Source organism: Leptonychotes weddellii, chromosome 1, assembly GCF_054177405.1.
Source record: "Leptonychotes weddellii isolate Sample4059 chromosome 1, ASM5417740v2, whole genome shotgun sequence".
NCBI lineage: Eukaryota > Metazoa > Chordata > Mammalia > Carnivora > Phocidae > Leptonychotes > Leptonychotes weddellii.
Window position 1 is genome coordinate 85941826 of NC_138369.1, and position 15598 is coordinate 85957423.

The 15598-nt window shown below is 37.4% G+C and overlaps 1 long non-coding RNA gene across 3 annotated transcripts in view; it reads right to left on the bottom strand.

The window, feature by feature from the left end:
• Positions 1-15598, bottom strand: part of LOC145722840 (uncharacterized) — a 117547-nt gene that overhangs the window by 44393 nt on the left and 57556 nt on the right. The window lies entirely within an intron of this gene.

A 15598-nucleotide genomic window follows, 5' to 3' on the forward strand; every position in this document is an offset into this window, starting at 1 on the left:
AAAGAACTGTCTTATCTTTGAAAATGTTCATATTATACTGAGCTGCTCAACAGAAATATGAGGATTTTCTTATTTCTAAGAGATGTTCCCACTGAAAGAAGAAGAGACACTGGAATTATAGGGATAGCATGGAGGAAGACCAGACAAACCTAGTGGGCAAATGAGGCAAAAGCTTGTGGACTTCTGGACTGTTTAATATCTGATCTCTCTAGAGTCCCTTGGTTATCAACTCTTTTCATGTCCTAACCCCAAAGAATGGGGTATTATTTAATAGGTTTTTAAAAATTTTTTTATTGTTATGTTAATCACCATACATTACATCATTATTTTTTGATGTAGTGTTCCATGATTCATTGTTTATGCATAACACCCAGTGCTCCATGCAGAACATGCCCTCTTTAATACCCATCACCAGGCTAACCCATCCTTCCACCCCCCTCCCCTCTAGAACCCTCAGTTTGTTTTTCAGAGTCCATCGTCTCTCATGAATCGTCTCCCCCTCCGATTCCCCCCCTTCATTCTTCCCCTCCTGCTATCTTCTTCTTTTTTTTTTTCTTAACATATATTGCATTATTTGTTTCAGAGGTACAGATCTGTGATTCAACAGTCTTGCACAATTCACAGCGCTCATCATAGCACAAAAACCTCCCCAGTGTGTATCACCCAGCCACCCCATCCCCTCCACCCCACCCCCCACTCCAGCAACCCTCAGTTTGTTTCCTGAGATTAAGAATTCCTCGTATCAGTGAGTAAGTCTTGTGTCATCCAGAGCACCTCCCTCAGGTTTAGAGATGTTTAGAATACGTCTACTTGTAATGAGAAGTAAGAGTCTTCCTTGATTGATCCCTAGAAATTAGCAAATTGGTAAGTGATGTGGATATAAGTACAGTAAGAAAAGAATTAAGAGTTTTGCCTTTTTATCCCAGCCTTCTCACTCCCTGAGTAGCTTTTGGCCCATCAGTTATTATTTCTGGGCCTCAATTTCTTCTAAAAATTTAGAGGTGTTATGGTATCTCCATAATTAATATTATGGCTAATAAACTGAGGAATAACCTATATGCATTTCAGCTACTCAGAGAGGAATGATCTACAGTTGTTCCCTGAGGACAATGATGCCATAACACACTCAAGGGAGGAAAGGCATAGGACTAGATGAAATAGGCCTCTGGTGCTTTAGGCTAAGATCTTGCATATTAACAAATTTATACCCCTTTGTTACAAAAAGTATTTGAGGTGACCTACAAAGATGTATAACAAGCAGAAGAAAATAAATTGATGAGGTAATTGGAGTAAAAGGAAAACAAGTTTAGTCTAACATAAGCACGTCAAATATAAACAGGTAGAAAATTTGGTTTTGACTATTCTGATAGGTGAATTACAGAGAAAAATATGATCAGTTATAAAATTCACTGTCTCTTAAGTCCTATGCTGGTGGTGGTTGGAATTTGGGGTGGGAATGGGGTGATCTGCTCAGAATAGTTTTCCTAGAACTGAAGTAAGTGAGATGTTTTTCATGGTTTCTTATAAAGGAGGAATATGTGATGTACTATAGTGGTTTTTAGCTGGGATATGCAACAAAAGGGGACCTTTGTTAATATATACAATTATATGTTAACATATAGAATCATAATCCCAGGCCCCAGTCTCAGGTTTATGATTGAGTAGCTTTGCATCTGTGCATTTGACAAGAGCTTCAGGTGCTTTTGATATAGACAGGTCTACACACAGGCTTTAAAGGTCCACCCAATAAGGATAATGTTGAGTTTCTTTAAAAAAAAAAAAATTTATTTATTTGAGAGAGAGAGAGGGAGAAGCAGGCTTCCGTCAAGCAGGGAGCCCAATGCGGGGTTCGATTCCAGGACCCTGGGATCATGACCTGAGCCAAAGGCAGACGTTTAACTGACTGAGCCACCCAGGTGCTCCTAATGTTGAGTTTCAAGTGCTGTTTTTCTCAACTCACTCTTCAAGAGAGGCAGTGGCAAAATGACAAAGCACAATTAAATAAAAGCAATTTTATGAGGACCAAAGAATATAGTCTGGGTACACAGCTCTCCAAGGTTCATGTTTGATCCAGTGTTAAAATTTAAAACATCAAGAAGAATTCAAAAATAGGTAACTCCCTATTGTGAATTTCCCTTTAGAGTGAATGGAAGCAGGTCCCAAACAGCCCCACTATTTGTTAGATAGACAGGCATGCAGAGGGAGTCCAGAAGCATGTGCAAAATTGTCTCTTCCTTTGATTAAATTTGATTATTCCAATCCCTATGTAGTTCACAGAGAGACTGAGATTCAGGATTGGCTTCTTGGCTTTTATTTGTTTATAGTTCCTTAGAAACTTGAAGCTTAATTTTTAAACTATGAAGGTATCCCCAAGTGGAGATTCCTCTGAGGTTAGAATTTGGAGGATGGCCAGGAAACTCCTCCCCTTTCAATCTTCTCTTTCCATGTCCTCCCCTCCCTTCCACCTTTCCCCCTTGGTCATTTTAGATCTTAGTTTGCTTCACCCTCTTTTTTTTTAAACAACTTTATTGAGATATATTTGCAGATCAGAAAGTTCAAAGCACATACTTCTATAGTTTTTAGTATATTCACAGACTAGTACAACCATCATCACAATCAACTTTAAGACTCCAAAGAAAAACCCTTACTCCTCAGCTGTCACTCACTATCTGTGGCCCTTCCTCCCATTCCCTGGCTACCATTAATTTATTTTCTTGTCTCTGTAGATTTGCCTATTTTGGACACTGTAGTTAAATGGAATCATATAATTTGACCCATTGATTGTTAAAGAGAATGTTTAATTCTCATGTTTTTATTAATTGCCCAGTTTTCCTCTTGTTCTAGTTTCATGTTATTGTGGTCAGAGAAGATACTTGGTATGATTTCAATTTTTTTGAATTTTCTAAGACTTGTGGTCTAATATATGGCTATCCTAGAAAATTTTCCATGTACACTTGAGAAGAATTCATATTCTGCTATTTTTAGATAGAATGTTCTATATGTCTGTTAGGTCCATTTGGTTCATAATTTGTTCAAATCTGCCGTTTCTTCATTGATTCTCTGTCTCAATGGTCTATCCGTTGTTGAGAGTGGGGTTTAAAGTCCTCAAATACTATTGTATTATTGTTTGTTTCTCCTTTCTGATAGTTTTTGCTTCATATATTTAGGTGCTCAGATGTTGGGCACATATATATTTACAATTGTTATGTCCTGCTGATGGACTGACCACTTTATTATCATGTAATGACCTTGTCTCCACCACTTTTAGTTTAAAATCTATTTTATCTGACATAAGTATAACTACCCCTGCCTCTCTCTCTCTCTCTCTCTTTTTGGCTACAACTTGCTTGAAACTACTTTTTCCATTCCTTCACTCTGAGTTTGTGTCTATCTTTAGGGCTAAAGTGAAGCAACACCCAGGGTCCTGAGGGAAAGAACAAGGTGCAGTGACAGCTGGCACCACTGCGAAGTCTGCATATACCAGCCTTCCCTCCAACTGAAGATGACACCAACCATCTCACCTGCAGGACACTTGTTTCCTTCCAAAGAGAAAAAGACAGAAGAGAAAAGACCATCATTCTCTCTCACACCTTTTTGGAGAAAGAATGGAAGCCACTGTAGCTGCAGAGGGGCCACAGGCCAGCATCCTGGTGACAAGATGTTACATGCTCCCACTATGACAAGATGATACAGGCTCCCACCTCTGTGGTCTTCTGCTTGAAAGCCCAGAACCTCACCTTACATCAGACAAACCCTGAATGAGGCTCACTGAGAAACCGTCAGCCCAGAGTAGGCTCAGAAGAACTGCTGCATATGAAGTGAGGCCTGGCTGGGCCAACCTTGAGAAGGATGCCTAGGGGACAGAGCCTGTGTCAGTCAATGAACCAATGCTCCATCTATGGTTTGGACAAAAGTACTGTGGAAACCTGAGAGGCTGGCATCAGGGGAGACTGAGCAAGGGGTACAGGAACCCTCTGAACCATCTCTGCAACTTCTCTGTAAACCTAAAATCACTTCAAAGTAAAAAGTTTATTAAAAAAATAATAATGAAATAAAGTGAATCTCTTATAAGCAGTATTTCATTGGGTCTTGTTTTTTATCCATTCACACATTCTGTATCTTTTGATTAGAGAATTTAATCCATTTACATTTCAGGTAATTATTATTATTATTTTTTAAAGTAGGCTCCACACACAACATGGAGCTCAACACAGGGCTTGAACTCACAGCCCTGAGATCAAGACCTGAGCTGAGATCAAGAGTCAGACACTTAACTCACTGAGCCACCCAAGTGCCCCTATAGTAATTATTGATAGGTAAAGACTTACTATTGCCATTTTGTTAATTGTTTTCTGGTTGTTTTGTACATCCATTGTTCCATGTTTCTTATCCTGCTGTCTTTATTATGTTTTGATGTCTTTTGGTATTAGTATGCTTTGATTTCTTTATCCTTTTTTTTTTTGTATAATTTTTACAGGTTATTCCCTTGTGGTGACCATGAGGCTTACATAAATATCTTAAAGTTATAATTCCCTAGTTTATTCTGACAACTTAACTTCAGAATTCCTAAATTTTACACTTTTACTTCTCCACCCCCCCCTCATATTTTAGGCTATTGCTGTTGCAATTTGCATATTTTATAATGTATAACTAATAACAGATTATTGTAGTTATGGTCATTTTTTAATATTCATTTTCTTAACTTTAAACCATAGTGGTAAATAAGTTATACACCACAATTACAAATTACACAATCTAATTTTGATTTTATATACTGTAACCAGTGAGTTTTACACTAACTTTTTATGTTTTTATGATGTTAGTACCCTTTTATTTCCATTCAAAGAACTCCCTTTAGCATTTCTTGTATGGCAGGTCTAGTGGTAAAGAACTCCCTCAGCCTTTGGGAAAGTCTTTATCCCTCCTTCATTTCTGTAGAATAGCTTCACAGGGTATAGTATTCTTGGTTGATGGGTTTTTTCTTTTAAAATTTTGAATATATCAACCCATTCTCTCCTGGCCTGACATATTTCAGTTGAGAAATCCACCAATAGTTTTATGGGAGTTCCCTTGTATATACTTCTCTTTTCTCTTGCTCCTTTCAAAATTCTTTTTCTTGTCTTTGACTTTTGACAATTTAATTATATTTTGTCCTAGTGTAGCCCTATTTGGGTTCAATCCATTTGGGATCCTTTGGATCTCATGGATTTGCATGTCCATTTCTCTCCCCAGCTTTGAAAATTTGTCAGCCATTAATACTTTAAGAATATTTTCTGTCTCTTTCTCTTCTTCTGGAATTCCTATTATGCAAATATTGTTCCTTTTCATTGTGTCTTATAAGTCTCATAGACTCTTCATTCTTTTACATTCTCTTTTCTCCTTTTTGCTTCTCTGATTTCATAATTTCTAATGTCCAATCCTCCAGGTTGCTAATTTTTCTGCATAGTTGAGTCTGCTTTTGAAACTATTGAATTCTTCAGTTTAGGTATTACTTTTTTCTATTGAAGTCTCTCAGATTGATTTCATCCATACATAGTATATAATCAAATGTGACAAATATCTTTGGTAACCTGCCAGGCAATGTGATTCACAGGAATACCATGCGTCTTTAGGTAATTCTCCCCTCAATGATCAGGAGAGTATCCTATTTCATATAGTTGTTGCTGCATTGTCTATCCTCAAATTATCTGAAAGCTTTTGATCAGTTACAACTTTTCTGAAAACCGCTTCTGCAATGGGTTACTGACAGATGTTACCCAGACACACAAACATCACAGACTTGGGTACCTGCTCAGCCATCTTCCTGTGCACCAGTATTATATTTTTAAACTCTAGATTTCCTTTCCTTTCCTTTTTTTCCCTTTTCTTTTCCTTCCCTTTCTCTTTCTTTCTTTTTCTATCTCTTCCTTCCTTCCTTCCTTCTTTCCTTCCTTCCTTTCTTTCCTCCCTCCCTCCTTCCTTTCCTCCCTCCCTTCCTTCCTTCCTTCAATGGTTACTATTGCTTAGTCAAACTTTTCATTTTTTTCATGCATTGTTTTCCTGATTTTGTTTAGTTTTCTGTGTGTTCTTATATTTCACTAAACTTCTTAAGAGGATAATTCCAAATTCTTTGTCTGACAGTCTGTAGATCATCATTTCTTCAAGATCATCTATTAGAGCTTTATTAGTTTCCTTCGATGATGTCATATTTACCTGTGTTTTGTGATCCTTGATTCCTTATGTTTGTGTCTGTGCATTTGAGTAATCAGATTCCTCTTCCAGACTTTAAGGTTTGCTTTGGCAGAGATAGATCTTCAACAGTCAGATTCAAATAGTCAACAGTTTAAGTTTCTGGGCATGTCTGCTGATAATGTCTTGGGCAGGTGGGAACTGCTATTATGATTTGTCTTGGAGGGAGGCAACTTCCAAGTTCCGAGGCCAGGGATGGGGTGGGGGTGTGCCACTGGCTAAGAATAGTTGGATAGGACAGCTGGTTTGTTTCACTACCCAAGTGAGACTGTAGGATAGGCTCCCGGGTTGCCTGGATTCTCTGTCAGGCTTACTAGATGGTCAGGACTGGGTACTATATTCATTAATTGATGGGGCTATGAATTATCTTTTCTGCCCTGGCTGGTCAGCAGGATGGGATCTAGGGCCTGTACAGCTCATTGTTTGGGGACCTGATTCAGGCAAAAGTGTGCACTAAATTCACTTGTCAGGTGAGGCCACAAGTTCTTCTCTGCAGAGAGGGAAAGCCACAGATGGCTGGCTCTCTGTTCAAGTGTCACTGTAAGCCGGGCTGTTGGATGGACTATGTAGCTTCCCATGTGCTCTGGTTAGGCAGGCCAGAGGTTATATTCAGTGATAAGTGGGGCTACAATTTAGTTTCCCTATCTGGGCATAGTGGGAAAAGCAGCTGTAAAACTGATGAAGTTCTTTGTTGTCTTAACTCAAGCCAACCTGTGCCCCAAATTCCCTGGCTGAAAAGGGCCACTGGTTTTGCTCTGCAAACTATTGGTTCAGGCTACCTGTGTCTTAGCTTAAGCACTACTGGGCCACACAGCTTCCAAGCATTCTTGCCAGCCCTTCTGGTCAGATGGGACAGGGAGTCACAGCAGGTGGGCTATGTCCTTGCTCCCTTGTCTGGCCAGGAAAGGGAGGGGTCACTCCAGGCAACTCTTGATTTCCCAAACAGACTGTCCAGTTGGGAGGGACCAGGACTGCCCTCGGCTTTGGCTATGGGTTACTCCTCCTGCCTATGTGTAGCACAGAAACACTTCATGCCTGGTACTGGCTTTTCTCTGGAGGTGATCAGCTCTATCTACCCACATCTCAGCTTGAGCATCACTGTGCTACACAGCTTTTAGGTGTTCCTCTGATGAGATGTAGCCAGGAGACACTCTCTACAGTGGGCAGGGCTGTGATTCAGCTCCTTGCCTGGGCATAGGCAAACCAGGCTCTAAGGCTAGCAATAGTCCTCATTTGAAAATCCAAATCAAGCAGATCTGCACCCAGCTGAGTTCCCTAGTCAAAGTGCACCACCAATGTGGTTCTTCAGATGAGCAAAACCACTGGTTGGGATTGTTACTTGAACATTGCAGGTATAAAGTCAGTCTATCAAGATCCATTTGCTGGTTGTTATAAGATCCCCCCTGCTTCTCCATCACAGTCAGATTCCCAGTGGTCAAGCCCCAGGTTCCCCTGCAATCCCCATCGAGTGAGATCAGAGTACAGGCTCCCACAAAGCAACCTCAATTGTTGGGGGGTGAAATGGTTGTCTCCCCCGAGTTCTCTTTTCTCACTGGAGGACCTGGTGGCTTGGGGAAGACCTCTCCATGTGGTGCTACACTGGCTTGGGGGAGGTGCAATGAGATCAATATGTAGCCACTTCTCTTACCATTCTAATGCAGTCTGTCTTATTTCTGTGGTGCAGTGCGTTGCTTCAGACTCACCCTCATGTTCTAGGATTCTCTCAGTGATGTTCTTATCTTGAATAATTGCTAGTTGTCCTTCTTGTGATGGGGAGCAAAAGTCAGGAATGATCTATGTCACCATCTTGTGACATGACTCCTCTTCAGAAGTCTTAATTTTAATGAAGTCCAGCTTATCAGTTGACTCTTTCATGAATAGTACTCCTGGTGTTGTATCTAAAAGTGGTCACCATAACCAAGGTACCTAGATTTTCTCTTATTATTTCCTATGAGTTTTATAGCCTTTTGTTTTATATTTGGATCTCTGATCCATTTTGAATTAACTTTTGTGAGGAATGGTCTGTGTCTAGATTTGTATTTTTGCAGGTGGTGTCCATTTTTTCCAGCAGCATTTGTTCAAGAGACTATCTTTGCTCCATTTCATTCTTTGCTCCTTTGTTAAAGATAAGTTAACTATATTAAAGGGGTCTATTTCTGGACTCTCTATTCTCTTCCATTGATCTACTTTTCTATGCTTTCACCAGTAACCACATTTTCTTGAATACTGTAGCTTTCTAGTAAGTTTGGTAGTATAGTTCTCTGAAATTTTCTGTCCCTCACTATTCTGTTGACCATTCTGGATCTTTTGCCTCTCCATGTAAACTTTAGAATCAATTTGTTGATATCCACAAAATAAGTTGCTGAGATTTTGTTTGGGATTGCATTGATTCTCTATAGATCAAGTGGGAAGAACTAATATCTTGACAATATTGAGCCTTCCTATCTGTGAATATGGAATATGTGTCCATTTATTTATTTACTTACTTAATATCTTTCATCAGATTAGTTTTCTTCACATAGGTCCTGTCCATATTTTGTTAGGTTTATACCTATGTATTTAAATTTGGGGGGTGTTAATGTAAATGGTAATGTGTTTTTAATTTCAAATTCATTTAATGCTGGTATATAAGAAATTGATTGACTTTTATATATTAACTTTGTATTCTACAATCTTGCTATATCGCTTATTAATTCTAGGAGATTTTTGTTCTTTTGAATTTTCTATATAGATGATCATATCCTCTGCAAACAAAAAGTTTTATTTTTTCTTTCCTAATCTATATATCTTTTATTTCCTTTTCTTGTCTTATTGCATTAGCAAATACTTCCAGTATGATATCAAAAAGGAGTGGTGAGAAGGGATATCCTCTCCTTGTTACTGATCTTACCAGGAAAGCTTTGAGGTTTTTTTTTTTAAAGATTTTATTTATTTATTTGACAGAGAGAGACACAGCGAGAGAGAGAACACAAGCAGGGGGAGTGGGAGAGAGAGAAGCAGGCTTCCTGATGAGCAGGGAGCCCAATGCGGTGCTTGGTCCCAGGACCCTGGGATCATGACCTCAGTCGAAGGCAGATGCTTAATGACTGAGCCACCCAGGCACCCCAAGCTTTGAGTTTTTAACCATTAAGTATGATGTTAGCTGCAGGTATTTAGTAGATATTTTTGCTTAAGTTGAGGAAGTTCCCTTCTATTCCTCATATGTTGAGTTTTTATCATGAATTGGCAATGCATTTTGTTAAATGCATTTTCTGCATTTATTGTTATGATCATGTGATTCTTTTCTTTTTCAGCTTGCTGACATGATAGATTACATTATTCTATTTTCAAATGTTGAAACAGCTTTGCATACCTGAGATAAATCCTACTTGGTCATGGTATATAATTCTTTTTATACATTGTTGGATTTCTTTTATTCATATTTTGTTGAGGATTTTTTTTCATCTAAGTTCATAGGAGATATTGGTCTGTAGTTTTATTTTCTTGTAATATCTTTGTCTGGTTTTGGAAGTAGGATAATGGTAGACTCACAGATTAAGTTAAGAAATAATCCCTCTGCTTCTGGAAGACATTGTAGAGAATTGGTATAATTTTTTTGTTTAATTTTTGGTAGAATTCACCAGTAAACCCATCTGAGCCTGGTACTGTTTCTGAAGGTTATTAATTATTGGTCAATTTATTTAAAAGATATAGGACTATTCAGATTGTCGATTTATTCTTACGTGAGTTTTGGCAGATTGTGTTGTTCAAAGAATTTGTCCACTTCACCTAGGTTATCAAATTTGTGGGTCTAGAGTTTTTCATGATATTCATTTATTATCCTTTTAATATCCTTGGGATCTGTGGTCATGTCCCCTCCTTAATTTTTGATTTTAGTAATTTGTGTCCTCTCTCTTTTCTTAGTGTAGCTAAAGGTTTATCGATTTTTTTTTTTTTAAGATTTTGTTTATTTATTTGACAGAGAGAGACACAGTGAGAGAGAGAATACAAGCAGGGGGAGTGGGAGAGGGAGAAACAGGCTTCCCGTGGAGCAGGGAGCCTGATGTGGGGCTCGATCCCAGGACCCTGGGGCCATGACCTGAGCCAAAGGCAGATGCTTAACAACTGAACCACCCAGGCGCCACCCAAAAAGGTTTATCGATTTTATTGATCTTTTCAAAGAACCACCTTTTGATTTTGTTGGTTTTCTCTATTGATTTTCTGTTTTCAATTTCATTGATTTCTGCTCTAATTTTTATTTCTTTTCTTCTGCTTACTTTGGCTATAATTTAATCCTCTTTTTCTACTTTCCTAAACTGGAAGCTTTATTTTACATTCTTCTTCTTTGCTAACATAGAAGTCAATGCTATAAATTTCCCTCTAAGCACTGCTTTTGCTGTATCTCACAAATTTATGTAAGTTGTGTTTTCATTTTCATTTAATTCAACATATTTCTTAATTTCTCGAGATTTCTTCTTTGGCCAATATGTTATTTAAAAGTGGTTTATTTAATCTCTAAGTGTTTGGGGAATTTTATGATTATCTTTCTGTTATTGATTCTTATTCTATTTAATTTGATTGTGGTCTAAGAGAAGCTTAGACTAAGTATAATTTCCATTCTTTTTAATTTGTTAAGTGTGTTTTAAGGCCCAGAATGCAGTTTATCTTAGTGAATGTTCTTGAGAATAATGTGTAATCTGCTGTTGTTAGATAGAGTAGCCTATCGATGTCAACCATATTTAATGATTAATGCTGCTGTTGAGTTCAACAATGTCCTTGCTGATTTTCTGCCCCCTGGATCTGTACATTTCTGATAGAGAAGTGTTAAAGTCTTTGGATTCTTTTATTTCTCCTTGCAGTTTTATTAGTTTTTGCCTCATGTATTTTGATATGCTGTCATTAGGCACATAAACAAAATAATTATTATGTCTTCTTGGAGTATTAAACCCTTTATCTTTATGTAATGCCCCTCTTTATCCCTGATAACATTCCTTACTCTTTAGTGTGCTCAGTCTGAAATTAATATAACAACTCTCACTTTTTTAAATTAGCATTGTATATCTTATACATCAATGTATATTGGTTAGTATGATATATCTTTTCACCCCTTTACTTTTGATCTATATGTATCTTCATATTTAAAGTGGGTTTCTTCTAGAAAACAAGGTTGGGTCTTGATTTTTTATCTCCCCTAGCAATCTCTCTTTTTTTGTATATATAGACTATAAATTATTAAAATGATTCTTGATATAGTTTGATTAATATCTACAATATTACTTAGTGTTTTTGATTCACTGCCCTTGTTCTTTGTTCCTGTTTCTGTGGGTTTTTAAATTTTTTTATTATTTATTTATTTAAATTCAATTAGCCAACTATAGTACATCATTAGTTTCAGATGTAGGGTTCAGTATTTCATCAGTTGCATGTAACACACAGTGCTCATCACATCATGTGACTTTCTAAATGCCCATCACCCAGTTACCCCATCCCCCCACCCACCTCCCCTCCAGCGCCCTCAGTTTTTTTCCTATAGTTAAGAGTCTCTCATGGTTTTTCTCCCTCTCTGATTTCTTCCCATTCAGTTTTCCTTCCCTTCCTCTATGTTCCTCTATACTATTTCTTAAATTCCACATATGAGTGAAACCATATAATTGTCTTTCTCTGACTGACTTATTTTGCTCAGCATAATACCCTCCAGTTCCATCCATGTTGATGTAAATGGTAAGATTTCATTCTTTTTTGATGGCTGAGTAATAGTTCATTGTGTGTGTGTGTGTGTGTGTGTGTGTATTACATCTTCTTTATCAATTCATCTGTTGATGGACATCTGGGTTCTTTCCATAGTTTGGCTATTGTGGACATTGCTGCTATAAACATTGGGGTGCTGGTGCCCCTTTGGATCACTACATTTGTATCTTTGGGGTAATTACTTAGTAGTGCAATTGCTGGGTCATAGGGTAGCTCTATTTTTACCTATTTTTGTTTCTTGTTATTTTTCTGCCTTTTGTGGTTTTTATTAAGGATTTTTAAAAAAGATTTTATTTATTTATTTGAGAGAGAGAGAATGAGTGGTGGGGAGGGGCAGAGGGAGAGAGAGAGAGAGAGAAGCAGACTCCCTGCTGAGCAGGAAGCCCAATGTGGGGCTCAATCCCAGGACCTGGAGATCATGACCTGAGCCGAAGGCAGACGCTTAACAACTGAGCCACCCTAGCACCCTTTAATTAAGGATTTTATATGATTCCTTTCTCAGCATATTAACTGTAATTCTTTTTTTTTTTATTTTTTTAATGGTTACCCTACAATGTATATTTACAACTAATCCAATCCACTTTCAAATAAAACTATAGTACTTCATAAGTAGTGCAAGATCTTATAATAAAATATTCCTAATTCCTCCTTTTCATTTATACATAAGCATTCCTAATTGAATATATTGTTGCTATTATTACTTTGAACAAACTGTTAGATTGATTCATAATAAGAAAAACAATTTTATTTTAATTCACCAATTTATTCTCCAATGTTCTTCCTTTCTTTATGTAGCTCCAAGTTTCTGTCTTATATCATTTTCCTTCTCTCTATAGAGCTCCTTTTAATATTTCATGCAAGGCTGGTCTACTGACAACAAATTCCCTCAACTTTTGTTTGTCTGAGAAAGTATTTATTCTCTTTCATTTTTGAAAGATAATTTTGCAAGGTACCGGATTCTAGGTTGTTGGTGGTTTTTGTTTGTTGTTTTTTTGTTGTCTCAAGACTTAAAATATTCCATTTCATTCTCTTCTTGTTTGCATGCTTTCTGAGGATAAGTTGGATGTAATTCTTTTTTTTTTTTTTTTTAAAGATTTTACTTATTTATTTTACAAAGAGAACACAAGAAGGGAAAAATACAGAGAAAGAAGGAGAAGCAGGCTCCCAGCTGAGCAAGGAGCCTGATGTGGAACTTGATCCCAGGACCCCGGGATCATGACCTGAGCCAAAAGCAGGTCCTTAATCAACTGAGCCACCCAGGTGCCCAAGTTGGATGAAATTCTTATTTTTGCTTTTATATTAGGTAAGGTATGTTTTTCCTCTGGTTTCTTTCAAGATTTTTTCTTATTCTTTAACTTTCTGAAGTTTGAATAGGATATGTACAAGTGTAAGTTTTTTTGGACATCTACCCTCCTTAGTATTCTCTGAGCTTCATGAATCTGCAGTTTGATGTCTGACATAATTTGGGGGGAAATTCTCAGTCATTATTGCTTTAAATATATCTTCTGTTCCAATCTTTCTATTCTTTCTGGTATTACCATTAAGCATATGTTACACTTTTTGTAGTTGTGCCATAGTTCTTGAATATTCTGTTCTGGCTTTTCTTTCCAGTCCTTTTTTCTTTTTGTTTTGGAAACTTCTATTGGTATATCCTCAAACTCAGAGATTATTTCCTCAGCCATGTCAAGACTAATAATAAGCCCATCAAAGGTAGTCTTCATTTCTGTTGTAGTGCTTCTTATCTCCAGCATTTTTTTATTCTGAGAATTTCCATCTGTCTACATTATCAATCTGTTCTTACATGTTATCTACTTTTCCATCAAAATCCTTAGCATATTAATCATAGCTTTAAAAAAATTTCCTGATCTGACAATTCCAACATTTCTGCCATAACTAACACTGGTTCTGATGCTTGTTCAGTCTCTTAAAAAAAATTTTTTTTTTTTTTTTTTTTTGCCTTTCAGCATGCCTTATAATTTTGAAAGGTTGGTATGGTGCATTGGGTAAAAGAAACTGTGATAAATAGACCTTTAGTAATAGAGCAGTAAGGTGTGTGAGGGTGTGAAACATTCTACAGTGTAATGATTAGGTTTCAGTCTTTTGATAAGCCTGTGACTGGACTGTGAACTTCACCAGTGCTTCTCAGTTAGTCTCCCCTACCATAGGTGGGATAGGATAGCAGAGGGGGCAAGAATTGGGTATTTTCCTTCTGTGACATGGAAGGCTAAAGCATCCCCCACATGGAAGATCAGAGTCAGCTAGATTTGGTTATTTCCCTTTCCCCAAGTAGATTAGGCTCTGACAAAATCCCAGCAGGTTAGGCTCTTGTAAAATACTTCCTTCTGAGGGCAGGTTTTGCTAATAAGAACAGAATGACCTGGTGTATTTGAAAATGTTCCTTTTCATCTACTTCTACTGGAAGCATGAGGGGATTTGTCTCTGATATTCACTATGAGGATCTGGTAGAGGCTCCTGGAGGTAAATCTTAAAATACTGTGGGGGCTTCCCTATTACTGAGTCTTTGGCATTCATCAATTACAGTTTTAATTTTTCTACTCTGGCACTAGTGCTCATAGTTTTCTAATCCAGTAAATTATGATTTTTTTTGTATCCATCTGATTGTCTCTGTGATGCTTAATTTTATGTCAACTTGTCTGGCCATGGGGTGCCTGGATTAAATATCATTTATCGGAGTGTTTCTGAGAATGATTCTGGAAGAGATTAACATTTGAATCAGTGGAATCTTTAAAGTATTTTGATCTAGTGTGGATGAGCATCATCCAATCAAAGGCCTGAAGAGAACAAAAGACAGAGGAAGGAGCAATTTGCTCTTTTTTTTTTTTTTGCCTCATTGTTTCAGCTGGGACATCTTATCTCATCTTCTGCCCTCAGATTAAGATTTGCACCATTGGGTCCCTTGCTTCTTAGGCCTTCAGATTCAGACTGATTTATATTGCCAGCTTTCTTAGGTCTCCAGCTTGCAGACAGCAGATTATGGGACTATGCATCCTCCATAATCCTGTTAGTCAATTCCTCATTTTATACATATATATGTTTTATATATACACAGTCTCCTATTGATTTTGTTTCTCTGGAGAACCCTAATGCAGGAATTGGTACCAAGAAATGGGAATGCTGCTGTTGCAACTACCCAAGGATGTGGAGGCACCTTGGAACTGGGTAATGGGTAGAAGCTGAAAGAGTTTTGAGGTACATGCTAGTTAAAGGCTACATTGCCATGAATGGACTATTAAAGATGATTTGGTGAGAGCTCAGAAAGAAAAAAATAGAGCTGTAAAGAAAGCTTTAATCTTCTTAGAAAATACTGAAGGAATCCTGAGCAAAATGTTGGTAGAAACATGAACAGTATAGGCCATTCTGATATGATCTCAGATGGAAATGAGAAACATGGTATTGGAAACTGGAGAAAAGGTAGTCCTTGTTATAACATGGCAAAAAAAAATAATAAATTGGCTGATTTGTATTTGTGTTCTAGTGTTTTATAGAAAATAGAACTTGTGAGCAATGAAACTAGATATTTGGCTGAGGAGACATCTAAGCAAAGTGTTGAAGGAGTGGCCTGGATCCTCCTGACTTTTTATAGTAAAATGTGACAGGAGAGGAATTTTTGGCAATGGAATTT